This window comes from Hypanus sabinus, chromosome X1, assembly GCF_030144855.1.
Source record: "Hypanus sabinus isolate sHypSab1 chromosome X1, sHypSab1.hap1, whole genome shotgun sequence".
Classification (NCBI taxonomy): Eukaryota; Metazoa; Chordata; class Chondrichthyes; order Myliobatiformes; family Dasyatidae; genus Hypanus; species Hypanus sabinus.
In genome coordinates, this window is record NC_082738.1 from 59,616,557 (window position 1) to 59,634,392 (window position 17,836).

Sequence of the window (17,836 nt, forward strand, 5' to 3'; positions counted from 1 at the left end):
GTCTCTAAGCTACTGCTCTGAACAAAATGGTTTCACAATTCATCTGTGCTTTCATGTTTTAAGCTGTATTGTAGGTTATCCCAAACTCATTTATGGAAGTAGCAATAAGCTTGAGAGTTTCAAATGTCAATGCGCCCAGAAAACACCTTAAACTGTAACCTGGTTTCAAAGACTGAATGTACAACATCAATACTGATATCTAATTGGTATACTCCATACACCAGAACAAGTGAGATCTCCCAGTGGCCACTGATTTTCATTCCGCTTCCCCTATTCAAATATGTCTATCCATGATCTCCTCCACTGTCGTGATGAGGCCACAGTTACGTTGCAGGACAAACACCTTGTATTCCGTTTGGGTAGCCTCCAACCTGATGGCATGAACATCGATTTCTCAAACTTCCAGTAATGCCCCTTTGGACTCTTTGAAATGAAACTTTTTATTTAGCAAAATCAAATGGTACAAATGAATCTTAAAATTTTAATTGATACAGTGTATAAAAACCTACCAATACTTGTGAAACCTGTATTCAATCCAACTAATGTTTAAACCCAGCCATCATTTTCATTTTCAATTTATGTTGTTAAAAATCTTTACTGAAAACAAACAATGGAGGTATGACATTAGTTTAGAAACAATTATAAAGTCTGGAGTCAAAGCTGCTGTGAGACTCAGCACTGATTTGTATTAATTTAGCAGAGTTTTACAAGAAAGAGAGAGGGAGAGAGAGAGCTCAGGCACAGAGATGGAGGACAGAGACTTCACAATTATATCTGGCCTCTGATGAAAGCTTGACACCAGAAATGAATATCAGAAAATGTTTTTCTATGCTCTTGCCCTTCACAGTGACTAGTATTTTAACACACAAACAAATCATTTAGTCAATATTCAGTCCTAGCATTCAACTAGTTGAATTAGACTGAAGGGCAGTGACCCAGCCTGCTTTTTAATTTATTCTAATTGTTAAAAGGACCAGGAAGCTGTTCCTGAAGGTATAGGATATCCATCTTCATTGTGATTTTATCTGTGGTAAGAATCAATAAATATAAAAGGAATCGAATAACACAAGCCATAGACTCTTCAAAGCAAACTTAAAACACAGTCATTACAGGAAAATAGTCCTTTATTTTGGATTTACCATTAACCTTTATGATTTTACTTCCTGTTTTTAAAATGTGCTTGTTTAAAAGCACTCTAAAGTACCAGTGTATTGTTGCATTAGGTAATGGGATATTTTTTACAATATTTCAACTTTCCTGCCATGCGGTTTTGATTCTATGGGGAAGCTCCTTTCTCATACCTACTCGTGGTTGGTCAGATTGCTCTCGCCAAAGGCCTTGGTAACAAATCTGCAGCCTCCCCACTATCCTCCATCAAGCCCCACCAATCTCACCCTTGTCTTTTTTCCCTCCTTCTGCACAATGTTTTGTGGGAGTTGGGTGGTCTGAAAAAAAAAGAAAAAGCAAAGGGAAAATAGCTAAAGGTATCTTTATGGGTGTTTTTTTAAATACCCGTCTAAAGAATGAAATGAACAGAAGTCATCCCATCACTAGCAAGATAAACAGGGATGTGCAGTTGCTTCAAATCACACCATTACCCAAGAAGAGCAGGCTAAGCTGCCTCAGTGACTATCCAACAGTTGCACTCACAACTACTATGATCATAAGACCATAAGACATAGGAGCAGAATTAGGCCATTTGGCCCATCAAGTCTGCTCCACCATTCGATCATGGTTGATAACTTCCTTCCCCTCCTCAGCCTTCTCCCCGTAACTTTTGATGCCATGTCCAATCAAGAACCTATCAAGCTCTGCCTTAAATACACTCATTGACCTGGCCAGAATCAACTCTTGCCTAAGCAAGGATCTGGACCACTGCAATTTGCCTATCAACACAATAGTTCTACAATCTCACAGGTTCTCCACTCACCCTTGGATCACCTGGACAATAGCAATGCCTACCTCAGGTTGTTGTCAATTATTTCCCAGTGTTCAACACCATCATACCCTCAGTACTAATCAACGAAATCCAAAACCTGGGCCTCTATACCTCCCTTGGCAACTGGATCTTTGCCTTCCTCATCAGGAAACCACAGTCTGTGTGAAAGAGACATAACATCTCCTCAAACAAAAATACAACTGCAGATGCTGTGGATCAAAGAATACGTACACAATGCTGAAAGAACTCAGCAGGTCAGGCAGCATCCGTGAGAAAAGAGAAGCCAACGTTTCGGCCCTTAACCCATCCTCCCGTCACCACAACAGGGACAGGGTTCCCCTTGTCCTCACCTACCACCCCACCAGCCTCTGGATCCAACACATTATCCTCCGCAACTTCTGTCACCTTCAACAGGACCCCACCACCCAGCACATCTTTCCCTCCCTACCCCTCTCAACTTTTTGCAGGGATCTTTCTTTCCATGTCTACCTGGTCCACACGTCCCTCCCCACAGAACTCCCACTGGCACTTATCCCTGCAAGCACAAATGCTACAGCTGTCCCCACACCTCCCTCCTTACCACCATTCTGGGCCCCAGACAGTCCTTCCAGGTGAGGCAACACTTCACCTGCGAGTCTGCTGGAGTCATCTAATGCATCCGGTGCTCCCGGTGCGGCCTCCTCTACATCGGTGAGACCCGACGCAGATTGGGGGACCGCTTCATCGAGCACCTACACTCTGTCCGTCACAATAGACAGGACCTCCCGGTTGCCACCCACTTCAACTCTGCCTCTCATTCCCATCTAGATATGTCCATACATGGCCTCCTCTACTGCCATGATGAGGCCAAACTCAGGTTGGAGGAGCAACACCTCATCTACCGTCTGAGTAGCCTCCAGCCTGGTGGTATGAACATTGAATTCTCCAATTTCCGGTAATTCCCTCCCCCTATCCTAGGTCCCTCTCTGCCTCTCTCCCCTTTCAACTTTCTGCTTCTTTATCTCTACAGTTCTTTCATGCTTATCCCCTCCCCCCTTTATCTTTCCTCTGATTGGTTTTCCACCTGGTGCCTCTAGGCCCTACTCCCTCCCCTATCTCTATTACTGGGCTTCGGCCCTCTCTTCCCCCCCATTCCTGATGAAGGGTCTCGGCCCGAAATGTTAGCTACTCTTTTCTCACGGATGCTGCCTTCCAGCAGAGTTCTGTTGCAGAGTTCTTCCAGCGTTGTGTAAATAACATCTCCTCCTGGCTGACAGTCAACACTGGTGCATGTCACAGATGAATGCTTAGCCCACTGCTCCACTCTCTCTACACCCACGCCTGTATGGCTAGACACAGCTCAAATGCTATCTATAAATTTGCTGACAATACAGCTATTGTTGGCAGAATTTCAGATGATGACATGGAGGTGTACAGGAGAAAGATAGATCAGCTAGTTGAGTGGTGTCGCAGCAATAGCCTTGCACTCAGTATCAGTAAGGCCAAAGAACTGATTGTGGACCTTAGAAACAGCAAAATGAGAGAACACACACCAGTTCTCAAAGGGATCAGCAGTGGAAAGAGTGAGCAATTTCAAGTTTCTGGGTGTCAACATCTCTGAAGTTCTATCCTGGATGCAATATATCAATGCAATTACAAAGAAGGCATGACAGTGACTATATTTCATTAGGTGTTTGAGGAGACTTGGTATGACACCAAAGGCTTGCAAATTTCTACAGATGTACCATGGATGGAATCCACACCAGACTTCCAGGCAAATCAGGGTTCATATCCAGCCGGCTCCTTGCACACTTTCCATCTGTGCTAGGCTGAGCATCGAGCTAGCAATTCAGCCTCTTAAAAATCAGACGTGCTAAAGAAAAGGCAAAAGTTGTCTCCTGAGGAACAAATAAAATAAATACCGTGGAGAGCACTCTAAATGGTTGCAACAGCATCTGGTATGGAGGGGCGACTACTCAGGATCTGAAAAAGTTGAAGAAAGTTGTGAACTCAATCAACTCCATTATGGCACTAGCTTTCCCAACATCGAGGAGCTTCTTCCCCTCCACAGTCAGATTTATGAATGGAAAATGAACCCATGTGTGTATACTACCTCTATATTTTTTACTCTCTTTTGCACTAATTATTTACTTTAAATTTTAAAATATATTTCTTATTGTTTTATAGTTTAATTATCATGTTTTGCATTGTACTCCTGCTGCAAAACAACAAATTTCATGACATATGCCAGTGATATTAAACCTGTTTCTGATGTGGAGATAAAGAAGAGGTAGGATGCTAAAAATTAGATTTTAAATACCTTTGAAAATAAAATTTATAGATTTGTTAAAGGTAGGCAAGATCCCAATAGAGTTAACTAAGATAACAGGAAAAAGTTCTTCCCATTAGCATTTGGTTCAAGGACAAGGAATGCAAATTCAATGTCAAAGGAATAAAATACAAGATGTGATGAAAACCTTTACAGAAAGCAGTAACAATATTGAACTCAGTGGCTATCAGGAGAGTGGAATCAGAGTCAATTGGGGCCTTCAGAATTGAATTAAATGAGCACCTAAGAGAAAAAAAGTTTGCAGAGCTATGCAGAAAGTATAGGCGATAGGGTCTGAATTGGGGTTTACAGAGTGCTGGTATGGTATTACTGGGTCAGATGACCTCCAATTCTACATTTGCATGATGGAAAAGTGCTAAGAGAAGACAATGAATCTTACAGTGTCAGGGTATGCTCAATATAACACGAGTGTTTCCTTAGTGCTGTTCAGTTTGACCCAGGAAAATCAGATTTCTACTCTGAAATTGGTAGGTGAACTTCCAAGGGGCCTAGTAATGATCTACTGCATGCTATTCACTGCTCAAGAAGCAACTGAAGGAGATAAACAGTCTTTATACATTGAAAGCTTTTGTGTTTTGTATTTTGCACTTGTAGTTTGGAATCAATTTGGGATGAGCTGTACTGGGGTTCAGCACTTTAGACCCAGTAAAAATCTCGATACAGACTCTGAAGAGATTACAGTTCCAATTTCTAATCTAATTAAACTGGGAAATTGATATAATGTGGTATTCGATCTCACGTGTGACCTGTTGAATGACAAGTTATTTTATACTGCTCACAGAGGCCAGGGGAGAAAAAAAAACAGAGGTCATGGGTTAAGGGTGAAGGGGGAAAAGTTTAAATGGAACATTAGAGGGGGCTTCTTCATGCACAGAGTGGTGGGAGTGTGGAATGAGCTGCCAGATGAAGTGGTGAATGCGGGCTCACTTTTGACATTTAAGAAAAGCTTGGACAGGTATATGGATGAGGGGGGTTTGGAGAGATATGGCCCAGGTGCAGGTCAGTGGGACCAGGCAGAAAAATGGTTGGGCACAGCCAAGAAGGGCCAAAAGGCCTGTTTCTGTGCTGTAATATTCTATGGTTCTATGGTTCTAAGTTCACTACCCTTTGGCGAAAGAAATTTCTCCACTTCTCTGTTTGAAATAGACACCTTCTATCCTGAGGCTGTGCCCTCTTGTCCTAGTCTCCCCTACCATGGGAAACATCTGTTCCACATCTACTCTATCTAGGCCTTTCAACATTCAAAAGGTTTCAATGAGGTCCCCCTCCTCATCCTTCTAAATTCCTGTGAGTACATATCCAGAGCCATCAAATGTTCCTCATATGATAACCCTTTCGTTCCCTAAGTCATCTTTGTGAACCTTCTCTGTACCCTCTCCAATGTCAGCACATCTTTTCCTAGGTGAGGATCCCAAAACTGTTCATAATACTCAAGGTGAAGTCTCATCAGGGCCTTATAAAGCCTCAGCATCACATCCCCGTTCTTGCATTCTAGACATCTTGAAATGAATGCTAACACTGCATTTGCCTTCATCACTACCGACTCAACCTGCAAGTAAACCTTTAGGGTGTTCAGCACAACTCCCAAGTCCCATTGCATCTCAGATTTCTGGATTTTCTCCCTGTTTAGAAAATAGTCTGCACATTTTTTTCTACTACCAAAGTACATGACCATGCTTTTTCCAACATTGTATTTCATTTGCCACTTTCTTGTCCATTCTCCTAATTTGTCTAAGTCATTCTGCATCCTACCTGTTTCCTCAACACTAGGTGCCCCTCCACCAATCTTTGTATCACCTGCATACTTAGCATTAAAGTCATCCATTCCATCATTGAAATGATTGATACACAGTATAAAAAGCAGTGGTCCCAACACCAGCCCCTGCGGAATACCACTAGTCACTGGCAGCCAACCACAAAAGGATCCTTTTATCCCCAACAGGCTCCCTTCGTGTTTATCCTGTATACCTTGGACCTTAGATACAACACTGTCATGTTATCTGCAGAAATTCTCTGATGACTCAGCAATAGTTGGGTGTATAGAGAGAGGATGAATACAGGTCCCTGGTGGAGGATTTTGTCAAATGGTGCAAGCTGAATCATCTGCATCTCAACATCAGTAAGACAAAGGAGATGTCGATGAACTTTGGGAAGATTAAGCCTGCACTACTCCCTGTTACTATTGATGGAGAATACGTAGATGTGGTAAGGACCTCCAGATACTTGGGGGTGCACCTGGATGACAGACTTGAGTGGAGCACCAACACAGAGGCAGTGTACAAGAAGGGCCAAAGTCACCTTTATTTCCTGAGAAGACTGAGGTCCTTTGGAGTATGCAAGCCTCTCCTTCTTTTATGCTGTGGTGTACTATGGCAGTGACATCAACACAGATGATGCTAAACGGCTCAATAAACTGATTAGAAAGGCTGGTTCTGTTATAGGAGTCAAACTGGACACACTGGAGACTGGTAGAACAAAGGACCCTATGGAAAGTCCTGGCAATTCTGGAAAATGTATCTCATCCTCTGCAAGCCACCTTGGCTGAACAGAGGAGCACTTTTAGTAATAAACTAAGACAACTGTGCTGTTCCAAAGAGCACGATAAGAGGTCATTCTTACCCTCGGCCATTAGACTCTATAATGAGTCAACCTATAACCGAGGAAGTGGTAACCCCGTCCTGTTAAACTGTTTGAGGTAACTTATTTTTTATTCTTTCTTACTTCTCATCTAATATTTGTAAATCTGTGCACTTGTAATGCTACTATGACACAGTAATTTCCTTTGAGATCAAAAAAGTATCTATCTGTCTACCTATTTATCCACCTGTTGTACAAGCTGGTTGCAATTCAGAGCAACAATCTGCGGGAAGAACTCAGTGGGTTGAGCCACATTTGCAGGAAGAAAGGAACTGTTGACATTTCAGGTCAGAACCCTGCATTAATTACTTCCTCCCATAGATGCTGCTTGACCCTCTGAGCTCCCCCAGTAGAGTGCTTGTTGCTCCATTCCCAGAATCTACAGTTCCTTGAGTGTCCTGGAGGAAATTCATCTTGATTTGGTCAGCCATCCAGCTCAACTCTCTGAGATATGAGACCTTGAGGCATGAAGATTCAAACCAGCAGGATTTAATTATTTGGAGACAGTTTGGATAATTGCCTGAAAATGATAGAGAAGCAAAGAAGTGATGCAAGGCTGTGAACTATATGGAAATCCCAAGGAATAACATAGAAACATAGAAAACTTACAGCACAATATGCCCAAAATGCTGTACCGTACATGTACTTACTTTAGAAATTACCTAGAGTTACCCATAGCCCTCTAAACTCCATGTACCTATCCAGGAGTCTATTAAAAGACCCTATCATATCCACCTCCACAACTGTCGCTGGCAGGCCATTCCACACACTCACTACTCTCTGCATAAAATCTTACCCCTGACATCTCCTCTGTACCTCCTTCCAAGCACCTTAAAACCATGCCCACTCATGTTAGCCATTTTAGCGCTGGCAATAGCCTCTGACTATCCACACAATCAATACCCTCATCACCTTATACATTTCTATCAGGTCACCTCTCATCCTCCGTCTCTCTAAGGGAAAAAGGCTGAGTTCAATCAACTTATTTTCATAAGGCATGCTCTCCAATCCAGACAACATCCTTGTAAATCTCCTCTGCACCCTTCCTATGGTTTCCACATCCTTCCTGTAGTGAAGTGACCAGAACTGAGCACAGTACTCCAAGTGGGGTCTGACCAGGGTCCTATATAGCTGCAACGTTACCTCTCAGCTCCTAAATTCAATCCCACGGTTGATGAAGACTAATGCACCATCTGCCTTCTTAACCACAGAATCGACCTGTGCAGCAGCTTTGAATGTCCTACAGACTTGAACTCCAAGATCCCTCTGATCCTCCACACTGCCAAGAGTCTTACCATTAATTCTGTATTCTGCCATCATATTTGATCTACCAAAATGAACCACATCACACTTATCTGGGTTGAACTCCAGCTGCCACTTCTCAGCCCAGTTTTGCATCCTTTCAATGTCCCGCTGTAACTTCTGACAGCCTCCACACTATCCATAATACCCTCATCCTTTGTATCATCAACAAATTTACTAACCCACTTCCTCATCCAGGTCATTTATAAAAATCACAAAGAGTAGTGGTCCCAGAACAGATCCCTGAGGCACTCCACTGGTCACTGAACTAACAACGCAAGGCCCCCTTGGATCCCATTCCTCCTTACTTTCTCAATAGGCTTTGCATGGGGTAGCTTATCAAATGCCTTGCTGAAATCCATATACACTATATCCACTTCTCTACATTCACATTAAATCATAAAAGTGGGGAGATCTCAAATAGTCAAGTATAAATTTCAGACATTATTGATCAAAAATCATATCGAACAGACTTTAAAAGTAAAATAGAAAAACTATGATTTAATCAAAAGAAAATATTTTGATAATGTATTGAGAGGTGTTGTTGGCTGGTATTTTCACAAAATTTAAGAAATATTTAGACCAGCTCTTGAATCAACAAAGCATGGTTGGATATGGGCCAAGTAAAAGATGGGTGTTTAATGGTGAACATGGACACAGTGGGCCAATGAGCCTGTTTTCTGGGCTCCATGACTCTATGTCTGTGAAGAAGGACTATAGATGATTGTTTCATGAATGTTAAACTGAACAAAATGACCTACCATATTATTCTGTGGCGGAAGTTTGGTTTCTTAGGCATTTTGAACATGTATTAGTAGTGGTAGTAATATTGCAATCACTCGCATCAAGTATGATGTTCTCCTCAGGGGGTGTCTATTGGTGTGTCTTCAAATGGTTTTAGAGGCTGATCTGGGATCCATATATTCTGAGGGGCGTCCAGACCTCACAATCCTGCCCCCTTTGCCACTTGCTGATCACCATGGGAGTGAGAGGGGAACAAAAGTGGATAGGAAGTGTATGGGTGAGGGGACAAGTGTATGGGAGGACTGGAGGAGGGTCAGGAGGAATGGAGGAAGGGGAGGAAAACAGTATTGCAGACTCCTACATCTGCAGTCTCCAGTGTCTCTATAGTGTGGCCTAGGGTGGCCAGAAATGAGCAGTGATGGGAAGGAGTTCAGACTGAGAATTGCAGACCACACATAGATGAAGATGTGACCATCTACGATGGTGGGAAGGTGCAGGTGCAGGAGCCATCACAAGAAACCAGAACCTAAGGAAGAATGATATAGAGAATCATAGGACCAGAAGAGGCTGCAGGTATTATTATAACTGTGAAAAGTCCAGATGAAAGTCTTAAAATGAGATATTGGAGAACTGGGTTTCAGTGTTCGTCAACAGGGAAAGGCAGGGGTGAATAGAATGGTGCATATAGTGAGCAGAAATGGGCCTCCCTTAATAATTTTCTAAAAATTAAAGCTAAAACCTGCAGTTATCAATACATGCACAGGTTTCTCCATCATATTCAAAACTGGCATTAGCCCTTCCAAATGCCAACAAATATAAAGTACCATGCATGCACTCAAGGACAGGTGTATGAGGGAGACAGGATCATGGTGCTAGCAATAGAAATTTGTTGACATGATGTTTATTGAGCTGGAGAATGGGAAGTTGGCCAAGAAAGGATGGGCACAAATTTATCCCATCAAAGATTAATAGGAAGCTAGTTTGCTCATCACCATTTTGAATGAGCATTTTTCCCAAAACCCTGGAAATTAGTCTGCCTCTTTCTTATGCATTTTAGCTCCACATATGTTTAAAGGTTGTGCATTCTTGATTTAACAGCCTGTCATGTGAAAATATTATTTTTTTCCATCACAAATTTTGCTAATTATTTTCAGTTTATTATTTTTATCACTAACTTATGACATAAAATTATCTCCCTATCTCCCTATAGAAGTTCCAACTCATTATGAACTGTAAGCTTTCTCTTATTCTTATCTGTTGTGTGAATAATTTTCATTCTCCAAACTCTAATTTTAACTAATGTTCCCTCATCCTTGCTGTTGTCATGTTGAACACTCTGTATGTCTACTCCAAGCTCCTAATATTCATCTACAAGTTTGGTTCCCGGAATTGTATAGTTTAATGAGAACCATTGATCTGGGAGTGTTTAGCTTCACTTACTTGGTTTCACTTTTGGTGTTACTATTTACAAAGCTAAGTATCTCATACACTTTCTTTAATGGTTTTCTCAACTGGTTCCCCTGTGTTTGAAAGTTTGTGAATATAATGCTTGATTCTTCTTCTCTGGCACTCATTAACATGCCCGAATCTACCCCTACCCCTCTCACACCATTCTCCCAATAGAGTCCCATTTAAATTATACAGTACTGCCTCTTCCTGTTGTTCCTCCCAAGGTGGCTCATTTCACATTTATCCACATTAGCATCCCCCCATTGTGCACCAGTTCATTTCAATACACTATGTGTTTCTGGCATTTATTGCTAGACTCTTTTTAAACAAATGCTTAACTGGGAGTTTCAGTAACAGGCTGAAATGCCTCGATCATGCTCCCTCTAAAAGCTACAGCACTTCTTGGGCTTCTCCAACTTCTACTGCTATTTCATCAGAAACTACAACCAAATTACCACTCCTCCCACCTCAATCACCAAATTACCTACCTCACAGATAACCCAGCCTGCTGCTGCAGAACATGCTTTTGAGGAGCTCAACTTCACTATCACTCCTATTCTCTGCCATCCGAACCCATTTGGACCTTTTGTGGTAGAGGTGGATGCATCTGATGTTGGCGCCTGGTCATCCTCTCCCAGTGAGGACCAGGCAGGAAGGCACACCATTGTGTCTTCTTCTCACACAAGTTCAACTTGATACCTCACCATTATGAAGTAGGAGACAGGGAGTTACTCGCTATTAAATGGGCCTTGGAGGAATGGGGACATTGGCTGATGGGAAACATTGAGCCCTTCCTGATCTGGACTGACCACCAGAACCTCATATCCATTCAACAGACCCACCACTTCAACCCACATCAAGCTCGCCAGGCCATCTTCTTCAAGCAATTCAACTACTACGTCCTACCAACCCAGCTCCAAGAATGGCAACACAGGAAGCCCTGCCACAACTGTTCAACCCAGCTGAAATGAAGATCAACCCTTAGCTCAACATTCCATCTTTGCCCCGGTCATCTAGGATCTTGAGAACCAGATCTGCCAGGTCCTCCATTACAGGCCTGCCCCAACCTACATATCTGACAAGCGCACATATGTGCCAGTGACTGTGCACTCTGAGGCACTCTAGTGGGCCCACTCCTCACCCCTCTCCGGCCATCTAGCTGTATGACGGACTCTGGATTTTATGCAACATTAGTTCTGGTGTTGAACCATGATCGCAGATGTACGTCAGTTCATTGCTGCCTGCCCTCAAGATGCTCAGTCCAACTCCTCCATCCAGTGGCCCTCTTGTTGGACAGTGGTGGACCAGTTCTCCAAGGGACCCACTTCATTGCTCTCCACAAACTTCCATAGCCACTGAGACAGCAGACCTGATTGTCCAACATATAGTTCGCCTTCATAGTTTGCCTCGGGACATTGTGTCAGACAGGGGCACACAATTCATCTCCTGTTTCTAGCAAGCCCACTGCTCTCTCCTCCGTACCTCAGTGTAATTGTCCTCTGGCTATCATCCACAGACCAATGGTCAGTCAGAAAGAGACAATCGGCAAGTGGAAAAGCTTCTACAATGCTTCACCACCTCTAACTCTTCCACACTGAGAAGTGTCTGTCCTGAGTCAAACTGTCCCACAATCTCCATACATCCTCTGCCACTGCTATGTCACCTTTTGAAATGCTTCATGGCTACCAACTGCTGATGTTCCTGCGGAGAAACCAGCAATGGAGATCCCATCTGCCAGGGGCCTGCTTCACCAATGCCAGCATGCTTGAAAGAGGGCAAGGAGGGCTATTCTGGCTGCCAGCTAGACCTTCTGCCACCATGCTAACCACTTTCTGCATGCAGCCAAAATAATCTGGCCTGGGGACTGTGTTTGGCTGTTTACCTGAGAACTATCTCTATGCAGCAACCCCAACAAGTTCTCACCCTAGTTCATTGGACCTTTTATGATTATCCATTGCATTAACCCAGTCATTTATCATCTCCAGCAGCCACCATCCTTCAGGATCACACCTACTTTCCATGTGTCCTGCCTTAAACCTGTTGTCTATGGACTACTCAAACCACCTGAGTCTGCACCTTGGGGACCAGGGATGGTGGAAAGTGGTCCAGTGTACATGGTCCACTGGTTGATAGAGTGTGACCTGGAGGAGAGGTCTTGGGTGCTGAAGAGTTTTATCTGGATCCATCGCTCATTGAGGAATTCCACAGGATCTATCCAGATCATCCTGTTGGGTGCCAGCATAGGAGAGGGAGGTCCTGTCAGGCCTGCACATGCGGGCTTCTCCTCGTATCCACCTAGCTAACAGGAGTCACCTGACACTCGTTTCCAACTCATCACCTGCAGCCAATTTAAACCCATCTCTCATTCACAGTCCTAGTTAAGCCATCAAACCAGCCTGCTCAACCAGTTGCTCCCAGCCTCCAGTTATCTTGTTGCCTTGTCAAGTTAAGCATCTGTTCCCACTTGTTTTGTGGCTCCTCATGGCTTGTTATTGTGCAGTTCATTATTAAAGTTATTGTTCACTACTAAATCATCTCCTCATCATTTCCTGACATAGAGGCAATTATTAGAGCATTTGCAGGAAGTTTACAGTAATGTAAAGCTAATTTTCCACATGGTCATTTGTCATTTGAAACTGCCTTGACTGAGCCAACATACGCTGCTTCTTTCTTTTAAAGAGTTTCTAATGAAGGCCAAATAATTCTTGACATTCACAAATTTTGCTGTTGAGTGTTATTCATTGTAAAGTACAGCACATGATGGTAAAACATTGTTTCTCGGGTGGGGCACACAATTATTAGAATTGTGATGTTGCATCATTGAATAATAGGGCATCAGTGTTCGACTATTGGAATCTTTCCTGGGGTTGAATAAGCTCTGAGACTTTACTACATTTGAAATAGATGTGTTCACATTTAGTTTCTAAATAAAGTTGTTTGTCTTTTATTTTCTAATTACAGTTTACAGCCACTGAGTAGTTACAGCTCTTGAGTGTTGTCATTACATCCTGCACAGCTATGGTTCTTTGCTGACTTCAGTGTAAAAAGTAGGATGGTAGGAAGTTTTATGCTGCCTTGAGGTATTCTCCTCTTGTACAATGGCTTTATGCTTTCCCACTCGGTCAAAGTACATTGAGAACATTTTCTGACCTTTCCTCTTTACACTTTCTTTATTCCCTGAGGTGTCAACCTGTGCTGAAAGAGGAAGTGCTTGTTTCATTAAAGCATCCATTTCATAATGGCATTCAAAACCAGAAAGGTTTTCCTTTGAGATTTTCAAGCACTCAGTGCAGTTTCGAGCGATGGTGCCAAAAATATACCTCTTCTATTTTTACCAGTCCTAAAACTTGTTCATTTGTTCATTGTGTTGGAGGTTATACAGTCATTTTGTTGCAAAAAGGTTCAAGCACGTTTCTTACTGTCTCTCTTCATCTCATTATTACTCAGCCAACTGGAATCTTGCACATCTCAAATCCATTTTTGAGCATTAACAGCTGACTGATGCTAAAAAAGTCATCAATCTAGCTCCTTAATATTATCTCGCCACATGATGTGATATCTAGTTTGTCTTATCCAGTATCCAGTAGGTGATATAAATAATCCACCAATTACAATCACACAATCGCATGGAGAATGTTTTTGAGGTGAACTCAGAAAGAGGCAACTCAAACAAATTCTCCTCCAGTACCAGAAAATAAAGCAAGATTCAGGTCACTACAGGAAGCCATAACAACAATAGGTTCTGGTTGTCCCAGCTTTTTTCTTCCATGAACAGAAAAGGCACCTAAACAACCTAAATTCATCACACAGCAACTCTCAGTGAAAAGAAGCAAATTTTATTCTTTAAACCCCCTACATTTTCTTAGTTTTTACTGACACTTCCCGATGTATCTCTCTTAAGTATCTGATCTGTAGGGCCAGACAGCTCCATTAATTATTTTAGAAATGCCAACTGCAAATTTTAACATTAATGCAATAAAATTCAGACCTTATTAACTCCTCTTTTGTACAAGGTCCAGTTTGGGGAAATTATGTTATGTGAGATAGATGTCTAAAAATGTCTACTCACGGATGTTGAAGTTTATGGAATTTTGTTGAAGAATTGCTGGATTCAATGATAAAGACTGATAGACAAGTGTGGGCTGAATCACTTCCATCTAAATTTAGTCATAGTTTTTCATTAATTCTATTGTGGTTCTTTGTTCTACTGTGAATGTCTGCAAGAAAATGAATATCAGGGTGACATATTCATACTTCGATAATAAATGAACTTCGACCTTACTATCTTCTGAATGTGATTATAGTTGATGGGTCTGTTTCTACCAGCAACCATTTCACTAAGATAAAGGACAAATAGGTACTTTTAAAAATTGTGAACTGCTGTGTCAATGGGAACTGGTTTCTATTCCTGATTTTACAAACAAAATCTGATACTTAAGTACTAGAGAATAATTCAATAATCTTATAACAGTAGGATTGAAGCTGTCCTTGAGCCTGGTGGAATGTGCCTTTAGGTTTAGTTATCCAAAGGAAGGGGTAGAAGACAGAATGTCAGGGTGGGTGGTGTCTTTAATTATGCTGGTTGCTTTACTGAGGCAGCCCGAAGTGTAGACAGCATCCATAGAGGGGAGGTCGGTTTCTATGATGTGCTGAGGTGTGTCTACACCTCTCAGTGACTCGTTGCAGTCATGGGCGGAGCATCTACCATAAAAAGCTGTTGTGGATCCAGATAGGATGCTATCTCTGGTGCATTAATAAAAATTGGTTATGGTCAAAGGGGATATACCAGATTTCTCTTGCCTCCTGAGGAAGTGAAGGCGCTAATGAACTTTTTTATCCTGGTGTCAGTGTGGTTAGACCAGGAACTTGAAACACTCATCTCTCTGAACCTCAGTACCATTGATGCAAACTGGAGAAATACATTCAAATTACTGGAGGAGCACAGCAGTTCAAACAGCATCTATGGAGGAGAATAAACAGTCAACGTTTTGGGCAGAGGACCTTCATCAGTACTGGAAAGGAAAGGAGAAGTCAGAATAAGAAGGTGGAGGGGAGGAGGACAAGTTGGAAGGTGATAGATGAAGCCAGGTGAGGGGAAAGGTAAGTGAGTGGGGGGGGTGGGGGGGAAGTGAAGTGAGAAGCTGGGAGGTGATAGGTGGAAAAGGTAAAGGTGAAGAAGAAAGATGATGATAGGAGAGGAGAGTGGACCATGGGAAGGAGAAGGAGGCACACCAGAGTGAGGTGATGACAGACTTGCAGGTGAAGTGTTGTCTCACCTGGAAGAACCCTTTGGAGCCCTGAATGGTAGTGAGGGAGGAGGCGAAGGGGCAGGTGTGGCACTTGTTCCACTTGCAGGGATAATTGCCAGGAGGGAGATCAGTGCAGAACAGGATCATGCACACTGGCCACCCCCCCCCCCCACCCCGCCAAAGTCAATGACCAGCTCTAACATGGAGTAAAGGGTTGTTGTTAAGACATCATGTCACTAGACTCTTTCCTATACTCTGACTCGGTATTATTTGAGATACAGCCCACTACAGTGATATCAACTGCAAACTTCTAGAGTATTGAGTGTAGAGTGAGTTTATTGGGAATCAGAGAATGCTGCCTTGAGGGGTGAGTGCTGACAGTGTTGAGAATAATAAAACTGGAGGTGTTGTTGCCTATGGTCTGTTTGTCAGGAAGTCAGGGATCCAGTTGCAAAGGGAGGCTTTGAGTCCAAGATCTAGGAATTTGGAGATGAGTTTGCTTGGAATTATTGTATTGAAAGTGGAGCTGTAGAATTCTGAAGAAGTTCTACAGAAATCTGCAATAAAAGCAAAAATTACTCAGGAGGTTAGACAGGAACAGGTACTTTAGGTTGAAGAACATATAACAAAAGCGAGAAAGTAAGGTAGTTTGAAGTTACGGACAGGGTAACACTGCAACTGAAACCTAACTTGTTTTCTCTTTCCCAGGAGAGTCTGTAACTGAACCTCTGTCCTCCTTCAGTTGATACTGTCTGACCTCCTGGATCTTTTCAACATTTTCTACATTAAAGAATTATGAATTAAACTCAAATGTCAAAGGTCTGCATTGGGAAAAAATAAGAAATGATGTGGCTTTAAAGTTGAAAAGCTTGCATAGAACCTGTTAGGAAATTACAAGGTATTAAATATTAATAGGATATATTATGGAGGGATAAAAATACACAAAGCAAAAAGGGATTAAAATAGGTTAAAATTGGAGTGACTAAGATTTAGCACAGATGTCAAGACTAACCTGTCTAGAAAGAATATATTGAGATTTTTTCTATTTTATAATAGGTTTCAGATAGAGGCAAGTTGCTGTTGGAATAGTGTTCTATGGGGAATGCCTCACATTCACTCAAGTGTCAATTAAATTGCTTCTGACAGCCATTGTAAATCAGTTATTCTGATGAAAGAATTAATGGCCAAGTCTTGCAAAATGAAAGCAGAAAATTCCAAACTATGCAATATATTTTCTTTGCTTTAAGTGAAAATCTGGACAAAGTTTGTGCGTAACCATGAGGCAAGTAATGCAACCTTATTATGATCTGAGCTTGTATGTAATTTGGAGAATAGCAAGTAGCTTAGCCTCATTAATTCTGGTACAGTCTAACTAATATACATGATTTCAGAACAAAGTTGCTAGAGTATCCAAAGAAAAACATAAAAAGAAACATAATTTAATTCTACACTCATACAACATGCAGTACTGAGTCATGAATCCATATTGAAGTACAAAATTCAAAGTAAATTTATTATCAAAGTACATATATGTCACCATATACTACCAACAAGTTCATTTTCTTGCTGGCATTCACACCAGAGAAAAATAAATACAATAGAATCAATGAAAACTACACACAAAGACTGACAAGCAAACAATGTGCAAAAAGAAAACAAACTGTGGAAACACAAAAAAGAAACACAAATAGTAATATTAAGTAAGTAAGTAAGTAAGTAGATAACACTGAGAATATGAGTTATAGAGTCCTTGAAAGTGAGTCCATGAGTTGTGTTCAGTGATCAATTCAGTATTGAGGTGAGTGTAGTTATCCACACTGATTCAGGAGCTTGATGGTTGAAGGGTAATAACTGTTTCTGAACCTGGTGGTGTAGGACCTAAGATGCCTCCTTCCCAATGGCAGTAGCGAGAAGAAAGCATGATTTTGATGGTGGGGATCCTTGATGATGGATGCTGTTTTCTTGAGTCCACATTCCTTGTAGATATAGCACAGAAGCAGACCCTGTGCCCCTATCCCCATATCTATGCTGTCCACCAAGTACCTATCTATACTAAACAAGTATTTGTTCTATAGCCTACTAGGTGAATTTCTTGCATAAGAGTTATTCCATAAACTTTGTCTCAAAGTGATCATTTTTCAGGTTTAGTTAGTGAGTGTCAGAAAGATCTAATATGCCTAAGGCATC